Here is a 19,657-nt window from a genome sequence, read left to right as displayed (position 1 = left end):
CTCACACTTACACTCCCTCACATCTACACTCCCTCACACTTAAACTCCCTCACACCCACACTTGCGCACACCTATACTCCTTCACACCTACACTCCCTCACACCTACACTCTCTCACACCTACACTCCCTCACACTTACACTCCCTCACACCTACACTCCCTCACACTTACACTCCCTCACACACACCTACACTCCCTCACACTACACTCACTCACACTTACACTCACTCACACCTACACTCCCTCACACTACACTCACTCACACTTACACTCACTCACACCTACACTCCCTCACACCTACACTCCCTCACACTTACACTCCCTCACACCTACACTTCCTCACACTTACACTCCCACACACCTACACTCCCTCACACCTACACTCCCTCACACTTACACTCCCTCACACACTCACACCTACACTCCCTCACAACTACACTCCCTCACACTTACACTCCCTCACCTACACGCCCGGTTTTACACTCAACATTTAGAATCAACGTCACGCGTTTAGAGAATTTGACTGCTACTCATAGGTTTTTTCGGTAAAGTCACGTATGTAGAAATACAATAAAATAATATTGAAACAAAAACAATAACGACGTTTCGATCACAACACAAGCGATCTTCATCAGGTGTCAAGAACAAATCATGGAGGTAAATACAACAAGAAGATGAGAGAATTCAACAAACCCAAGAAACATTATGTGAAGCTTCTGTGTATGTGCAAGATGTGCTTGTTTCAGCTGCCGCGCTCTCTCTGGCCCCTCCCCCCAACCTTATTTCCTATTTAAGGCTTCTGTTCATCCCTCCAGCCCCCCTCTCTCTCTCTCCTTGCTTCCCTGTCCGTCTTTCCTCCCTCCTTGCCTCTTGTGAGCTTGTATATGTATTTCTACTGACTGTGTACCTCGTATTTTTTTCATTCTATGCTGGTATGTGCAATCCAGAGGTTGAACACGAAATTTAACACTCTTCTGAAATTCGTGGTCCGCCAGGAAGTGTCTGTGTTGTTGGCCTGACTGGTTGTGCTTCACATAATGTTTCTTAGGTTTGTTGAATTCTCTCATCTTGTTGTATTTACCTCCATGATTTGTTCTTGACACCTGATGAAGATCGCTTGTGTTGTGATCGAAACGTCGTTATTGTTTTTATTTCAATATAATTTTATTGTATTTCTACATACGTGACTTTACCGAAAAAAACCAATGAGTAGCAGTCAAATTCTCTAAACGCGTGACGTTGATTCTAAATGTTGAGTGTAAAACCGGAGCACCCGGAGAAAATCCACGTGACCACAGGGAAAGAGAGAGACACGCAAACTACAAATACACAACAGGCGTCAGGGTCGGGATCGAACTCACGTTCTCCTGTATACCAGGCGTGGTAGTTAACATCTCCTAGCCACCATAGTGCCCAGAGCGCCATCATCCTGTGCGAGAGACACCGATTGACTGATCGATTGATCGCCCCCGGCGATGTTCAAGTCCACCTCTTGAACGGTGCAGGCCCAGAGCGCCATCATCCTGAGCCGGGGGATGGGGGGGGGGTTAGACGGCGGTCATGGAGAGGGGGGGGGGTGCAAGGGTTGAGGGTTAGGTGACGGGCAGTGGGATTGAAGTGAAGGGATTGCTAGAGGGGGCCAAACGGGCTGGAGAAGAGATGGAGCTGATGCGGTACAAGATGATGTGGAGCTGAGTGTACTTGCCGATGACTGGTACCAACGGTATCAAGATCGGCCTCCGTGTGTATATAATCAGCACGTGTAATCTGTGTGTGTAATCTGTGTATGTAATGTGTATGTGTAATCTGTGTATGTAATGTTTGTGTAATGTGTGTGTGTAATCTGTGTATGTGTAATCTGTATGTGTAATCTGTATGTGTAATCTGTGTATATGTAATCTGTGTATGTAATCTGTTTATATGTAATCTGTGTATATGGATTCTGTACGTGTAATCTGTGTGTGTAATCTGTGTATGTGTAATCTGTACGTGCAATCTGTGTGTGTAATCTGTATGTGTAATCTGTGTGTGTAATCTGTATGTGTAATCTGTGCATATAGATTCTGTACGTGTAATCTGTGTATGTGTAATCTGTGCATAAAGATTCTGTACGTGTAATCTGTGTGTGTAATGTGTGTGTCATCTGTATGTGTAATCTGTGTATATGGATTATGTACGTGTAATCTGTGTATGTAATGTGTATGTGTAATGTGTATATGGATTATGTACGTGTAATCTGTGTATGTAATGTGTGTGTGTCATTTGTATATGTAATCTGTGTATATGCATTCTGTACGTGTAATCTGTGTGTGAATGTGTATGTGTAATGTGTATGTGTAATCTGTACGTGTAATCTGTGTGTGTAATGTGTGTGTGTGTCATCTGTATGTGTAATCTGTGTATATGGATTCTGTACATGTAATCTGTGTGTGTAATGTGTGCGTAATCTGTATGTGTAATCTGGGTATATGGATTCTGTACGTGTAATCTGTGTGTGCAATGTGTGTGTGTAATCTGTATGTGTAATCTGTGTATATGGATTCTGTACATGTAATCTGTGTATGTAATGTGTGTGTCATCTGTACGTGTAATCTGTGTATGTAATGTGTGTGTGTAATGTGTATGTGTAATCTGTGTATATGTATTCTGTACGTGTAATCTGTGTATGTAATGTGTGTGTGTCATCTGTGTATATGTATTCTGTATGTGTAATCTGTGTGTGTAATGTGTGTGTGTGTGTAATGTGTATGTGTAATCTGTGTATATGGATTCTGTACGTGTAATGTGTGTATGTAATGTGTGTATGTAATGTGTGTGTAATGTGTATGTGTAATCTGTGTATATGGATTCTGTACGTGTAATCTGTGTATGTAATGTGTGTGTGTAATGTGTATGTGTAATCTGTGTATATGTATTCTGTACGTGTAATCTGTGTGTGTAATGTGTGTGTGTAATCTGTGTGTGTAATCTGTGTATATGCATTCTGTACGTGTAATCTGTGTGTGTCATCTGTATGTGTAATCTGTGTATATGGATTCTGTACGTGTAATCTGTGTATGTAATCTGTATGTGTAATCTGTGTATGTAATGTGTGTGTGTGTGTAATCTGTATGTGTAATCTGTGTATATGGATTCTGTACGTATAATCAGTGTATGTAATCTGTGTGTGTAATGTGTATGTGCAATCTGTGTGTGTAATCTGTGTATATGGATTCTGTACGTGTAATCTGTGTATGTAATGTGTGTGTCATCTGTTTGTCTAATCAATATGTGTCATCTGTGTGTGTGTAATCTGGAGTGTAATCTTTGTACGTATGTGTGTGTAGTCTGTGTGTGTACTCTGTACGTGTAGTCTGTGTGTGTGTAATCTGTACTTGTAACGTGTATGTGTAAGCCGTGTAATGTGTGTAATCTGTGTGTATGCAATGTGTGTGTGTAATCTGTATTTGTAATGTTTGTGTGTAATATGTGCAAGTAATCTGTGTGTGTGTACAATCTGTAGTGTTAACGTGTGTGTGTAATCTGTTCGTGGAATCCGTGTGTGTGTAATCTGTGTGTGTGTGTAATGTGCCCGTGGGGAGCAGTAGTGTCGCGGTTACAGGCTATACGTGGGATCTTTGTGTGTAACCTGTGTAATATGTTTGTAAATGTGTGTGCAATGTGTTTGTGTAATCCGTGTTTGTATAATCTGTGTTTGTGGGGGTGTGTGCGGTTTATGACTGTGTGATATCTTGAAACCAAGGTTGGTGCCAAAGAGCACAAGTCACGCACAGGTGACTGACTACGATGATGAGTTCAGCGGGGAGACAAAGGTGACTGGGTGTGGTCCCAGCCACACCACGCCAAATGGGGGCTCGCTGACAGCGGTCGTCTCGACGGCCTGCACAGCTGCATAGCAGCAAGTTTGTTGAACTTCTTTCGTGCCCAATGTAGCCACCCGTGCTCATCGCGGGTGCAGGCGCGGACCCAACAAGCTAAACACAAAACGCAGCTCTAAAGAAGTGAGTTTTGTCAATCTAGATGGCGATTTTAAAGTGCACAGCTCCCAGCTGATTCCTTTTTTGGGAAGGAAGAGGCGTTCCAGACGGCCGCAGAAAGCGTGTCCGCAAGCGCCACGCGATGCGGTGACCGCCGCCGTCGTCTGTGTGAGATGGCAGCAGCCGGAAGCCACCGCCACCGCCACCGCCGCCGCCGCCGCGAGGATGGCCACTGGAGTCGACGTGGGAGGGGAGGGGGGGTGGGCACTTTGGCCGATCAGACATCATCAGTGTGAGGGACCGCCACACCATGTGAAACCACTGTTGGGTTTGTGACAACAGCACGATGATGATGATGTTGGGGGGAGTTTTCAGTTTTCACGTTTGGCGGGGGGGGGGGGGGGTGCGCACTGAAGGCCCCCAGTGGCTCGCGGTGGCCTTAGCACACGAAGAACACTCGCTGGCTTCATTCTCCTTGACGAGATGATGCAGGCTGCAGAGCGATGCTGCGGGCAGCAGGTGGCAGTGCGGTCACGGTGCTACCGAGGCCACGCGGTGGCCTTCCCTCTGCGTCTGTGTCCCTGTGTTTCAGCACTTGCGCCAACAGTGGGCTACGGGATATTTGTCTTCGTGTACACGCGTGTGTGTGTGTCTGTGTGTATGTATGTCCGTGTGTCTCATCGTGGTCGTATAACCTGGTGCGGTGGGTAAAATAAGCGCCACTGGGGAGACAAAGGCAGCCGAGTGTGGTGCTGGCCACACACCCCCTCGTGTGACGTCCCGGCCTGCGTAGGTGCTCGCTCACAGCACTTTCCCCAGCAGTATGCTAAGGCTACACGGGGGATCTTTGTCTTTATAGCGATAAACATGCCGCGCTACGAACCCAGTGACCCGAGTTCGATTCCCGCTCACGGCCAACACGTTTTGTCCGGGGAACTCGCGGTTTTCTCTGCCGTGTGTACACCACTCACTATCCCCAGTTGGACGTTCCACTGTAAGGACGGCAGAGCTTGGACAATTGTTGGCGAGCAACTCTGGGCCTTCCTTTCCCGCTTGCCTGTGGATTTTCTCGAACCCCTGAATCACCCTCCTCCCTGCCGCGTTGCGCGCCACGTGAAAGTCTCGGCCGGGCGAAATTTTCCCTCGCCGCTTTCTAATCGTCGCTCCCTTGCCCGCGCCCAGACCGACCGGGCCTCCTGGACGTGGGCCCCGTGGAGCGGATGCAGGAGCGCGTGCTGCAGGCGCTCGACCTGCAGCTGAGGCGCAGCCACCCCAAGAGCTCCTTCCTCTTCCCCAAGCTGCTGCAGAAGCTCTCCGACCTGCGCCAGCTGGTGGCCGAGCACGCCCAGATGGTGCACGACATTCGGCGCACGGAGGCCGACACGGCCATGCCGCCCCTGCTGCATGAGATCTTCAAGGACATGTACTGAGGCACCCCCCTTGGGTGGGGGGAGCCCCCTCGGCTGTACCCGCCCCACCCCCGCATTCTACCCCCCTAGACACACAACCCCCACCCCCGCTGCCCCTCGGTGGAAGGCTTTGACCTTCGGAAACTGAACTCTCTGAAAGTAAACACAACGGGTGGCGTGAGTGTGGGGGGGGGGGCGAGCGGGGAGGGAGGTGGACGTCTAAACAGTGGCCCCCACCACCGCCACCACCACACAGCCACCACCGGAGGAGGGGGTTGTGGGAGGTCCCCACCCCCCAACTGCCACTGAGCGGGGCAATGGCTGTGGTCCGGGAAGTCGCAAACTCTGTTCGTGAGCCTGCGTTTGCCACCAACGAAGAATACGTTATGATGCTGTTGCTGCTGCTGCTGATGATAATGGTGGTGATGACGATGGTGATGGCTGGTGATGGCAATGGTTATAGTATTGATGCTGCTGACAATGGTGAAGATGGTGATGATGCTGCTGATGACAATGGTGATGATGGCATCGGGGGTGGTGATGATGGCGATGTTTGATGGTAACGTTTTTAGAGTGATGATTGGTGATGGACGTGGTATTGATGATGATGATGTTGCTTGTTGATGAGAGGAAGATGATATTGATGACGACGATGGGGATGATGACAGGACACGTGATCTCACGCGATGCCATCTCCAGACACCTACGACCACATCACCTGGAGTGCGCCAGAAGCGAGGAGAGATTTTACGTTGAGCCTGCCCAGTGGTGCTGGCGTCAGACAGACATTGTGGGGGCTGCCTCGACCTTCGTCGACTCGCACGGTGTCTCGATTTGAACCGACGCTCGCCCGTGTCACGTTGGGCATGCACGCACACGTGTACACACACGTGTACAGGATCTCGATCTTAATGCGAACCAGCATCGCGCGTCTCATGCATCACGCCGTGGCTTCGTTTGGCAATCACCGTGAATTGGGGGCGGAGGGGCGGACGAGATGGAGGGAGCGTGGGGCGGAGGGGCGGACGAGATGGGCAAAGCGGCGCCCGAGACGGAAGAGCAGGAACAGGAACCTTCGACTCGAGGCCCACGGCCACAACTGGACGGCTTCCCCTTTCACTTTCTTCTCTGCCCGGTTCCGCTTTATGTTGGGGGCGGGGTGGGTGGGTGGGTTCAGCCACCAGCGCCGTCATGAAGGACGCGTAAACATTCACCCCCCCCCCCCCCGCGGCATCGTGGTAAAAATAATCCGGGCAACGCGACAGAGTGAAGAACGGCCAGTTCCATGTGACATCCGGGGGGGGGGGGGGGGGCGGAGGGTGACACGGGGGACAGCGGCTTGGCTACCGAGGGGTGGGCGGAACCATCGCCACAAATGGAACTCTTCAGGGACACTACCGGCTATGGATGTAAACGCATCTCCTCTGTACCGGGGGTGCTTGGGGCGGGGGGTTGCCACCTCCGAGTTCACAAAAACCGGGACGTATCGTGTGCAAGAGGATATCGCACACGGCCACGCAGGTGCACCCATTATTCTGGAGTTGTTGATGCCTCATTACTTATCGGAGCTTCCGTTGTTGCTCTCGCTCGATGTCTGTTCGGAACGCTGCTCGGCGGGCTTGGGAGTCCGGGGTTCCACGGCGTTGGGCGAAAACCGTCGGAGTGGCAAAGCCTGCCCGATAATAATCCCGTACGATTCAACTCTCTTTGTCCCACGTTGAAATAATCCTGTCAGCTGCGTTGCGAAAACGAGACTGACGCGACGAGGCGAAGTGGATGCGGCGTGGCCGAAATGACTCCCAACGATTGGTGGGAAATGGTGCACCGCGTGCATCATCATCACCACCATAATCACCGTCATCACCACCGCCATCACCATCACCACCATCACCACCGCCATCACCACCATCACCACCGCCATCATCATCACCACCACCATCACCACCAAGGCGACCACCACTATCACCACCATCACTATCACCACCATCACTACCACAACCATCACTACCATCACCACCACCACTACCACGACGGTTCTCATCAAACTGACAGAAGCGGGGGTAGGGGGTGTGGGGGGGGCTCGGCTCTCCCAGGAGGACGTCAGAGCTGCCTCTTCAATAACGAGAGGTCGATCTCGGGGGGAAACCCCGGGACAGGTGGCAACCCTAAGCACAGTCCCTGCGTGCGTTCACCTCGCCATCTCCGCACGCCGAGATTCGGGAGGAGGTTGCGGATGTGGGACTCTAGAGTCGAGATTTATCATCTCAGGGAGGGAGGGGGGGGGGGTGAGAGTCTGCCTCCTTCGTTTCGTGTCGTCTCGGTTGCGTCGTTTTGTCCGATTGTTGGTGTCGTTTGTTCCGTCTGCGTTGATGTCGTTCCGTCTGCGTTGGTGGTGTCGTTTGTTCCGTCTGCGTTGGTGGTGTCGTTTGTTCCGTCTGCGTTGGTGGTGTCGTTCCGTCTGCGTTGGTGTCGTTCTGTCTGCGTTGGCGGTGTCGTTTGTTCCGTCTGCGTTGGTGGTGTCGTTTGTTCCGTCTGCGTTGGTGGTGTCGTTCCGTCTGCGTTGGTGGTGTCGTTTGTTCCGTCTGCGTTGGCGGTGGTGTTCCGTCTGCGTTGGCGGTGTTGTTCCGTCTGCGTTGGTGTCGTTCTGTCTGCGTTGGCGGTGTCGTTCGTTCCGTCTGCGTTGGTGGTGTCGTTTGTTCCGTCTGCGTTGGCGGTGTCGTTTGTTCCGTCTGCGTTGGTGGTGTTGTTCGTTCCGTCTGCGTTGGCGGTGTTGTTCCGTCTGCGTTGGTGGTGTCGTTTGTTCCGTCTGCGTTGGCGGTGTTGTTTGTTCCGTCTGCGTTGGTGGTGTCGTTCCGTCTGCGTTGGTGGTGTCGTTCCGTCTGCGTTGGTGGTGTCGTTCCGTCTGCGTTGGTGGTGTCGTTCTGTCTGCGTTGGTGGTGTCATTTGTTCCGTCTGCGTTGGTGGTGTCGTTCTGTCTGCGTTGGTAGTGTTGTTCTGTCTGCGTTGGGAGTGTTGTTCCGTCTGCGTTGGCGCTGTCATTCTGTCTGCGTTGGTGGTGTCGTTCTGTCTGCGTTGGCGGTGTCATTCCGTCTCGTGATTCCCGAGCCGATTGTCCGGCAACTCTGCGGGTGCCTCCGCGTGCCGGGTTAAAAGTAATGAGAAGAACCGACACTCGTTCGCGGGCGCGAAAATACTCTATGCAATGTACCTGGAGCCAAAAACTAATTGATGTAAATAATCGATCATTAATCGATGAATAATCGCTACCCCCGTATTCTCCGGAGTATAAGACACGATCCGGAAAGTAAGACGCCACTCCGGGTGTCTTCCCTGTGTAAATTAAGTTAACACCGTACACAGCTACCGGAGCATAAGACGCACTCCCAAACGTTTGTTTTAACGTAGCGTGACGGGGGGCAGGGGGGGGGTTATTGAGTGCGTCTAACAATCCATAGATTATTCTCATTGTCTATCGCTGGGCTCTTGGGGGGCGGGGGGAAGGAAGGGGGGGGGTGATGCTGTGAAGGAGCGAGGTGTAGACTTGTGCACCACACACACGTCCCGTGTATTTGTACATATCGCAGCGAGACCAGGTGCTGTTGATGATGACGGGAACAATGGAGCAATGCAAGGAACTAAAAGAGGAGGTGGGGATGATTGACGACCTTGGGTGGTGGCCTCGGTTACTTTCACCGGTGATGGTGGGCGGGTGAGTGGGCAAGTGAGTGGGTGGGTGAATGGGTGGGCGAGTGGGTGGGTCAATGGGTGGGCGAGTGGGTGAGCGGGTGGCCGAGTGGGCGAGCGGGTGGCCGAGTGGGTGAGCGGGTGGGTGAACGAGTGGGCGAGTGGGCGAGCGGGTGGGCGATTGGGTGAGTGGGTGGGTGGGTCAATGGGTGGGCGAGTGGGTGGGTGAGTGTGTGGGCGAGTGGGTGGGTCAATGGGTAGGCGAGTGGGTGGGTCAATGGGTGGGCGAGTGGGTGGGTCAATGGGTGGGTGAGTGGGTGAGTGAGTGGGCGAGTGAGTGGCTGAGTGGTTGGCCGAGTGGGTGGGCGAGTGGGGGGCCGAGTGGGGGGCCGAGTTGGTGGGCGAGTGGGTGGGCGAGTGGATGGGCGAGTGGGTGGGCGAGTGGGTGGGTCAATGGGTGGGCGAGTGGGTGGGTCAATGGGTGGACGAGTGGGTGAGCGGGTGATCGGGCGGGTGAGCGGACGGGTGAGCGAGTGAGCGAGCGAGTGAGCGAGCGAGCGAGCGAGTGGGCGGGCGAGTGTGCAGGCGAGTGGGTGGGCGAGTGGGTGAGTCTGCGGGCAAGTGTGTGGGTGAGTTGGGCGGGCGAGTGGGTGGGTGAGTGTGCAGGTAAGTGGGTGAGTATGCGATCGAGTGGGTGAGTCGGGCGGGCGAGTGGGTGGGCGAGTGGGTGAGTCTGCGGGCGAGTGGGTGAGTGTGTGGGTGAGTTGGGTGGGCGAGTGGGCGAGTCTGTGGGCGAGTGTGTGGTCGAGTGGGTGGGCGAGTGAGTGAGTGGGTGGGTGAGTGTGCGGGGAAGTGGGTGAGTGGGTGGGCGAGTGGGCAAGTGTGTGGTTGAGTTGGGCGGGCGAGTGGGTGAGTGTGCGGGCGAGTGGGTGAGTGTGCGGGTGAGCGAGTGGGTGAGTGTGCGGGCGAGTGGGTGGGTGGGTGAGTGCTTGAGCGGGTGAGTGGGTGGGCGAGTGGGTGAGTGTGTGGGTGAGTTGGGTGGGCGAGTGGGTGGGCGAGTGGGCGAGTCTGTGGGCGAGTGTGTGGTCGAGTGGGTGGGCGAGTGAGTGAGTGGGTGGGTGAGTGTGCGGGCGAGTGGGTGAGTGTGCGGGTGAGCGAGTGGGTAAGTGTGCAGGCGAGTGGGTGGGTGAGTGCTTGAGCGGGTGAGTGGGTGGGTGGGTGGGTGAGTGGCAAAATAGGGAGCGGTTAGTGGTAGCGGTTAGCTCCGCACTGCGCCACGAACCCTGGCGACCTGATGTTCGACTCCCGCTCACGACCAACATCGGCAATGATTATCTGAACCCATCCTGGGCCTCCCCTAGGTCGACTCGGCCTCAAGTGCGTCCATTGACATGGTGCGTTGTGTCAGCATCACTACTGGGGGAGACAAAGGCGGTCGGGCGTGGATCGAGTGGATTGGATAGAGAGATATTGCGTGGTTGAATATTATCCATAACACACGGACTCCTCTACTTACGAATATATGTGAATTACGAACTTTCAGAGATATGAACAAACCTGTCCGTGTGTCCAGTTGCCTGTTCGGACCGAGAGTCGTGAGTTCAACCGCCATGCAATAGATGGCGGTAGTGACATCTACAGAACATGAAGAACCGAACATGAAGAACCAGTGGCATCTACATCCACAGAACATGAAGAACCAGTGGCATCTACATCTGTAGAACCAGTGGCATCTACATCTGCAGAAGATGAAAAACCAGTGGCATCTACATCTGTAGAACATGAAGAACTAGCGGCATCTACATTTGCAGAACGTGAAGAACCAGTGGCATCTACATCTGTAGAACATTAAGAACTAGTGGCATCTACATCTGCAGAACGTGAAAAACCAGTGGCATCTACATCTAAATGAGATTATATAACTTTTAATGCCATTCCCGGGTTAAGTGTACACGCCATACAACATGTTTGGAATCGACAGGAGTAAAGTTGGACTTACGAACGAATCGACATATACGAACAGACATATGGAACCCAACTAGTTCCTAAGTAGAGGAGTCTCTGTAGATTTTGTTGGGTTACATCGTGTGAATATAAATGTGTCGTTAAACCCACCACCACCCGACACAGCCAATTAGTAAGGTGTGTCACGTAAACAAAACGTGGCCAATTCGTTACCAGTACAGCACACAGCGGTTGTGTGTTGGAGAGTAAACCCACTGCAGCATTTACAATATGAGCCCCGTGACGTTCCGCCTGTAATTACAACTCAGCATCATCAGGCGGACAGCCACAGAGCTGTGGATAAATCCTCCTCCTGCCCGGTTCTTGAATAGCGGGACATGACGTGAGATCATTACTTGTGAATCAGTGTTGCGAAGGCCAGGGCGCGGGGGTGGGCGGGGGTGGTGTTTAATGTTTGCGTAAAAATTACAATGCTTCGCGCGTGTGTGGGGTTCTAGTAGGAAGGAGGAGATGATGAGACGTCAGCCAGCCGGAGGGGCGGCATTGCCGGCCGGGAATGTGAGTGCCGTAGGCTTTGCATAGACCGACCAGTAGCAAAACTAAATAATTTTTTCAGTACTCTTTGGTTCTATTCGGTAAAGTCACGTAAAAAAACAACAACAAAAAAATTCACGACGTTTCGGCCACAACACAAGTGGCCTTCATCAGGTGAAGGGAGCAGACTGTCTAGAGGACAGCGCTGGAGTGAAACAGAGCCAAGCTCAGACCGCGACCTTTAAGCAGTGTGAGAGGGAGCAGAGCGCCTTGACAAAGGAATTAGCATAAAAAATAGCATTTAATTGGAGGACTTAGCATGATGAACGATGTACAGGGGGGGAGCAAGTGTCGACCGCACTTGCTGGCCGACACGTCGCGGCATTTTTTATTTATTATTTTGATTATTATTTTTTGTTGATTTTTTTTACGTGACTTTACCGAATAGAACCAAAGAGTATGGATCCTTGCAGTCACGAAAGCTTCAAATCTAGAATTATTTTTTCAGTGTTATTGTATACCAGATAAGCGCCCTGGCTCTCACAAAGCAGATGGCTTGACGAAGTGGCTGCTGATATCATCGCACGTCAATGTATTGCAGCACAAATAATACTCTAAACCCCACGATGTTGATTCTAAAACGTGGAGGGGGAAAGCTGGAGAAGCCGGAGACGAACAAATCCACACGACCGCGGGGAGAGAGACGCCGCAAACTACAAATATACAGCAGGGTTCAAGGTGGGGATCGAACCCACGGCATCCTGCCTACCAGGCGAGGTAGTTAACATCTCCTAGCAACCGTGGCAGCAAGCGCGGAGGCACGAGGTGCACCCCCTCCCCCCGTTGGTGGCCAAAGCTACGAGCTGCCCCCCCCCCCCTGACAACCACCATGGTATTTGATTTCAACAACGGCATCAAAGAATAACAAAAAAGTTATTGACAACGCAGTTCACGTAATTTTTTTAAAAATGAAAATGAGTCCATTTACGTTCCACGTTTTATTTAAATTCAGTTAAGAGCAGTAACGTGATGTTACAAAGAGGTAACTAGGACTACGGAGCTGTGGTGGCTGCATTTTGTGAAGATGGAGCGCCTCCTACAGCATTAAATGTTTGCGACCGTGAGCGTACGGATGATGTGATTAGGGCAAGAGGAGCCGCGATGTCTCATAGCCTCTGGGGTGCGACCGTGCGAGACAAATCAAATATTGGGGCCTCACCTTGCCGCACCCCCTGAGCTGATAATGTAGTCACTACGTCACTGATAATGTGGTTACTACGTCACTGATAATGTAGTTACGTCACTGATAATGTAGTCACTACACCACTGATAATGTAGTTACTACGTCACTGATAATGTAGTCACTACGTCACTGATAATGTAGTCACTACGTCACTGATAATGTAGTCACTACGTCACTGATAATGTAGTTACTACGTCACTGATAATGTGGTTACTACGTCACTGATAATGTAGTTACTACGTCACTGATAATGTAGTCACTACACCACTGATAATGTAGTTACTACACCACTGATAATGTAGTCACTATGCCACTGATAATGTAGTTACAACGTCACTGATAATATAGTTACTACGTCACTGATAATGTAGTTACTACACCACTGATAATGTAGTTACTATGCCATTGATAATGTAGTCACTACGTCACTGATAATGTAGTCACTACACCACTGATAATGTAGTTACTACGTCACTGATAATGTAGTTACTACACCACTGATAATGTAGTTACTACGTCACTGATAATGTAGTTACTACACCACTGATAATGTAGTCACTACACCATTGATAATGAAGTTATTACGTCACTGATAATGTAGTTACTACGTCACTGATAATGTAGTTACTACACCACTGATAATGTAGTCACTACACCATTGATAATGTAGTCACTACACCACTGATAATGAAGTTATTACGTCACTGATAATGTAGTTACTACGTCACTGATAATGTAGTTACTACACCACTGATAATGTAGTCACTACAGCACTGATAATGTAGTCACTACACCACTGATAATGTAGTTACTACGTCACTGATAATGTAGTCACTACACCACTGATAATGTAGTTACTACGTCACTGATAATGTAGTTACTACGTCACTGATAATGTAGTCACTACACCACTGATAATGTAGTTACTACACCACTGATAATGTAGTCACTACAGCACTGATAATGCACTGTGTAACAATGTTTTTTGTTCCTGGGTAGTAAGTGTTATTTCCTAATTGCTTATGCCTCAAAAGTAGAGAAGATGGAAATCATTATCCACAAACTTTGCTTTTGTGACCAGGACAGTGATATTTTGTAATTTACATATTTTCCAGAACATTCCAGAAAGATTCAGTGCTGAGTAAACTTGGAGTAACTTCTAGAACATTCTAGAACTTTCCAGTAATATAAATAGTAGTATAAATACAGGGGCCTTAAGCCCACCAGTTCATTTTAGTTCCAGCTGCCTAAGTGCATACATATCTGCATTTTTCCGAGATGGCATCAAGCGGCTGCAAGCATCCGGCAGACGCATTTTGCTCTGTCTGTGGCCAATTTATCAAGACAAGAGCGAAAAAGCACTCTGTGGAAGCATCTGCTAAGATGTGTGAGGACTACAAGCCATATTTCGACATGCCTGTCGAGGATCAAGACAAACCCTGGGCACCTTATTTCACCTGCGAGCAATTAAAAAAAAACTCTGCACGGTAAGATGGACAATTGTTGCTCGTAATTTTATGTTATGAAATTTGTAAAAAAAAAAGAATTGTAAAAGTTTTACATTTGAAAATGTTTTACAATTTTCAATGTTGTTGAAAAAATATAACATATGAAAAATGTTGCGAGAATCTTACAGTCATGGGTGAAATATATATATTTTTGTAAGATGGTACAGAGGGGAAAAGAGAGCCATAAAGTTCGCTATCCCAAGAATTTGGCAAGAACCCACTAACCACTGAAGCAACTGCTACTTCTGCATGGTGGACCCTTTCAAACGTATGACTGTCAAGAATGCACCTGCTATCACTTTCCTTCATCCATCGCCCCGGTGCCACAATGCCATGAGCTACCCGTACCCACTCATCCGGAGAGAGAGCAGCAAGTCAGAGAGCGAAGAAGACGTTGTAGATCCAGATGACAATTTCAGAGGTGGAGCTGAGGAGAGAAACCCATACTACCCCAACCAAAAAGACCTCAACGACTTGATCAGATATCTTGGTCTCACCAAGCCCAATACCAAGCTTTTGACGTCTAGGCTCAAGCAGTGGAACTTGTTGGATGAAAGTGTGCAAATCGCACATAATTTTCGACCTTGTGATTGCCCAGGGGTAGCGGTGCCGGCGACGACGGCGGAGGTGACAGTGATGACGATGATGGCGGTGATGGCGTTGATGTCGAAGTGCGGACGAGCTGCGATTCCGTCACCGGTAATCTGATGCCACCTGGCAGGGGATAAGAGAATCAGTTTAATTATTTAGTTTTCGTGTCTATTTAACTGTGGCATAATTATTTGTTGCCGCGTGTGATTTCAATGTCTGATATGCAACAAATATTGTGCCAAATATAACCAGAATTGTGCTGTTCAGGTTATGCATTGGGTGGCGTGTCGAGACGTGAAGCATCCATTTGGAAATATTTTCAGCGAGCAGTGCACATTTGTGACGGCGAACGACCCTCGGGATCGGACATGACAAAACTACTCCTGAGAATCTGTTATCCGATTGGTTGAGTAATGGAACCGGTAATCGGTAGGGAAATCAATCACTCAAATAAAACATATAATCAGATATCGCAGCTCTAGCGGTGAGTGGTGCAGGGTGTAGTGGTGGTGAGCGGTGCAGGGAGTGGTGGTGGTGAGTGGTGCAGGGTGTGGTGGTGAGCGGTGCAGGGTGTGGTGGCGATGGTGAGCGGTGCAGGGTGTGGTGGCGATGGTGAGCGGTGCAGGGTGTGGTGGTGAGTTGTGGTGAGTTGTGGGGAGTGGTGGTGAGTTGTGGGGAGTGGTGGTGAGTTGTGGGGAGTGGTGGTGAGTTGTGGGGAGTCGTGGCGAGTACGCCACCGCTCACCTCCCCGTGCGTGGGACCTCTCTCTGTGCCACGTTCCGCGTGCGAACCGCACAGCGAGCAGCACCGCCCCAACGAACGGGAGGAGGAGGAGCAGGAGGAACTGGAGGGATCCTAGGAGTGCGCGTGGGGGAGGGACATGGAGAAGAGAGCCAGCAGAGCGGCTTAGGACAGACATTACGGACTCGACTCCCCAGCGACTTATACCCTGGGATTCATTTTCTAAATGCTGCTAGGCTGGCTTGCAAGTAGGGACTATTGGTATAAGGCACTACCACTACAACACAAGGTATCCCTGGTCCACAATAATCCTATATTATTGTACCATGCAATCCTATCTTGGGTAGCGAAAACAAGTCGTTGCCTTATGGACAGACCCCCCCCCCCCCACCATAGGAATGTGGAATTTCCACCGCTGGTTCTCAGCTGCAAACCACAGATGAGTACCTCTGTAACTCTCATTCGAGCCGGAAATCACTTTGCCTTTAAAAAATATATATATTTGTATTATATTATTCCTACACGTGTTTACCGTGGAAAGCCTCACTATATCTTCCTTCCTTTGGAGGGTCCTGCCAAGTTTCCGCAGTAAGGGGGCAGTAATTGCTCTGCACAATGCCAATTGATTAACTCGACCGACTTTCAGACCTCATTCCATTCTCCTTCTCTCCCCCCTCCTCCGCTCCGAGCATAGATGGACTCGTCCGCCTCAACAACCGCTAGTCGCTGTCCGTGGTGCTAACGTTAAGACAAAAACGCCACTTTTTTCAAAAATACATTCTTGCTGTGGTTTTCACACCTGATGATGATTGCTTGTGTTGCAATCGAAACGTCGTGAGAATGTTATTGTTTTATTTTATTATTTCCCTTCTACGTGACTTTACCGAAATAACCAAGAATATCTTCTTTGGTTCTTTCGGTAAAGTCACGTAGAATGAGAATAAAATAATAAATTGATAAAATAAAATAACACAATATTCTCACGACGTTTCGGCCACAACACAAGCGGCCTTCATCAGATGAAGGGGACGAGACTGTCTGGAGGACAGCGCTGGAGTGAGAAAGCCACGCTGAGATCACGACCTTTAAGCTGTGTGAGAAGAAACAAAGCGCCTTGACAAAGGAATTAGCATATAATTTAGCATTGAAATGGCTGAGTGATTAGCTTGTGACTGGTCACAGAAAAGGTTATGTTAAAGTTAAAGCATACACATCCGCAAAGGCACCCCTTGACAAAGGAATTAGCATAGGATTTAGCATTGCAATAGCTAAGTTAAAGTATACACATCCGCAAAGGCACTCCTTGACAAAGGAATTAGCATAGAATTTAGCATTGAAATAGCTGAGTGATTAGCTTGTAACTGGTCACAGAAATAGCTATGTTAAAGTCAGAGCATATACATTCACCGAGGCACCTAGTACAAATCAAACAGGAGAATTTAGCATTGAAATAACTAGGCGAATTTAGCATTGAAATAACTGAGTGATTAGCTTGTGACTGGTCACAGAAATGGCTATTTTGAAGTTAAGGCCTACACATCTGAGCTATTCACAGTAACTGGGTATACAATACAATATATAATGAATACTATATAGTGAACCAATAAAAAATACTAAAATATAAATTACCTCAATGTTATCAATAAACTCTATATTCTCCAATCAGCTAAGCTACCAACAATAAGTTGTTATATATCACAATGCTATATGGCGAAAAAATGGGTGGATTCTTACCCTCAACTTTAGCACCACGGATAGCTACGGGCCCCGTTCAGACGGACGAGTTCATCCATGGTCGGAACAGAGGAGGGAGAGAGACAGCTGCGAGGCGCTATTATACTCCATGTTGTAAACTATACCATTAACCGTGGTGCGAGAGGTATTAAGAGTCAATGCCAGCGAAAAAGCTGCGGTCTGAAGGTAATCGTAAAATACAATTAATTAAGAACGGAAATGGTTTAAAACATCTTTCCAATGGTTACTAAGCCAGAATCCATCTTCTCGGTTGAAACTGTCCCCCATTTTTCGCCATATAGCATTGTGATATATGACGACTTATTGTTGGTAGCTTAGCTGATTGGAGAATATAGAGTTTATTGATAACATTGAGGTAATTTATATTTTAGTATTTTTTATTGGTTCACTATATAGTATTCATTATATATTGTATTGTATACCCAGTTACTGTGAATAGCTCAGATGTGTAGGCCTTAACTTCAACATAGCCATTTCTGTGATCAGTCACAAGCTAATCACTCAGTTATTTCAAAGCTAAATTCGCCTAGTTATTTCAATGCTAAATTCTCCTGTTTGATTTGTACTAGGTGCCTCGGTGATTGTATATGCTCTGACTTTAACATAGCTATTTCTGTGACCAGTTACAAGCTAATCACTCAGCTATTTCAATGCTAAATTCTATGCTAATTCCTTTGTCAAGGAGTGCCTTTGTGGATGTGTATACTTTAACTTAGCTATTTCAATGCTAAATTCTATGCTAATTCCTTTGTCAAGGGGTGCCTTTGCGGATGTGTATGCTTTAACTTAACTATTTCAATGCTAAACTCTATGTTAATTCCTTTGTCAAGGGGTGCCTTTGCGGATGTGTATGCTTTAACTTTAACATAGCCTTTTCTGTGACCAGTCACAAGCTAATCACTCAGCCATTTCAATGCTAATTTTTATGCTAATTCCTTTGTCAAGGCGCTTTGTTTCTTCTCACACAGCTTAAAGGTCGTGATCTCAGCGTGGCTTTCTCACTCCAGCGCTGTCCTCCAGACAGTCTCGTCCCTTCACCTGATGAAGGCCGTTTGTGTTGTGGCCGAAACGTCGTGAGAATATTGTTATTTTATCAATTTATTATTTTATTCTCATTCTACGTTACTTTACCGAAAGAACCAAAGAAGATGAATCCTTGCAGTCACGAAAGCTTTATATCGAAACCAAGAATATGTTGTGGGTTTACTCTCCAACACGCTATTTGGTGTGTTTTGTTTACGTGACAAACCTAATTGGATGTCGGGTGGTGGCGGGCTTAACGACAGATTTCTATTCACGCGATCCAATCCACAGTCCTCTACTATGGACAATATTGGTCGCGAAAGCCTACTCCGTTTCGTTAAACTTGAAAAGATCAGATTGTAGTCGTTTACGAACGATGCCCGAACGTGAAGCGAGTGGCGAGCCTGAGGCCTTGCGTACGAAGAGGCGGCTCCCCACACTCGGAGCGGCAGAGCAGCAGCAGCAGCGGCGGCTGGGCGCTGATCCACGCCGGGCCACAGAGCAGCGCCGCCAACCCCCCCCCCCTAGCCATGCGGGCAGCAGCAGCAGCGCCGCCAACCCCCCCCAGCCATGCGGGCAGCAGCAGCAGCGCCGCCAACCCCCCCCAGCCATGCGGGCAGCAGCAGCTGGGCCCCCACGTTCGCCTGCAAACTGCTCACACGACGAGGCCATTCACCTGGGGTCGTCGCGATGAACGGTCGCGATTCGAATTGGTAATCGATTTCTCTCCACCCCCCCCCTCCCCCGTTCACTCTCTCTACTTCGTATTTTATCTTCTATCGATCTCGCGTGCCCACTGTTGCTCGCTCCATCGGCATCAATGTCAGGTGAGATAAAACATTTTCGCGAGCCGTTGGCCCCAATCTTCCCCACGGTCGCGATTCGATTCATATAGTTGCAATCGATGTCTCTCGGTTAGTGTTAACGTGAGTCGATTATTAATCATGTGTCATTCTGTCTCCGTTTACAAACAAAACAATTGAAAAATAAACAGGGGACGTCTCATGGCGAACCCTCATCGATAGGACAGCCGCAGTTGGGAATTCAACCAAATAGCGCTGCGAACCTGAGTGGATCAGGGTGCGATGAGGCCTCGATTCGTTGAGAATCGATGAATCGTGTGGTGGTCACGTGGGCGGCGCGGGGCGTGGCCTGTGGGCGGCGCGCGGCGAGGCCTGTGGGCGGCGCGGGGCGTGGCCTGTGGGCGGCGCGGGGCGTGGCCTGTGG

General features: G+C 49.4%; 1 long non-coding RNA gene and 1 pseudogene across 1 annotated transcript; one reads left to right on the top strand and one right to left on the bottom strand.

Moving 5' to 3' along the window:
• The first annotated feature begins 5,143 nt into the window (after nucleotides 1-5,143).
• LOC142923827 (peroxisome proliferator-activated receptor alpha pseudogene) lies at nucleotides 5,144-6,529 on the top strand (annotated as a pseudogene).
• A 6,023-nt stretch (nucleotides 6,530-12,552) lies between these two features.
• Nucleotides 12,553-19,500, bottom strand: LOC142923834 (uncharacterized). Its single transcript, XR_012940878.1, has 3 exons — nucleotides 19,107-19,500; nucleotides 15,656-15,766; nucleotides 12,553-15,034 (listed from the first exon to the last, which is right to left on the bottom strand). It is a non-coding gene; the product is annotated as an uncharacterized LOC142923834 (long non-coding RNA).
• Nucleotides 19,501-19,657: the final 157 nt, after the last annotated feature.

Source organism: Petromyzon marinus, unplaced genomic scaffold, assembly GCF_048934315.1.
Source record: "Petromyzon marinus isolate PM22_M1 ecotype Great Lakes invasive population unplaced genomic scaffold, UKy_Petmar_22M1.pri1.0 PM_Scaffold_76, whole genome shotgun sequence".
Taxonomy (NCBI): Eukaryota; Metazoa; Chordata; class Hyperoartia; order Petromyzontiformes; family Petromyzontidae; genus Petromyzon; species Petromyzon marinus.
The sequence above is the reverse complement of the archived record's forward strand: the minus strand, read 5'-3'. Positions and strand labels throughout refer to the sequence as shown.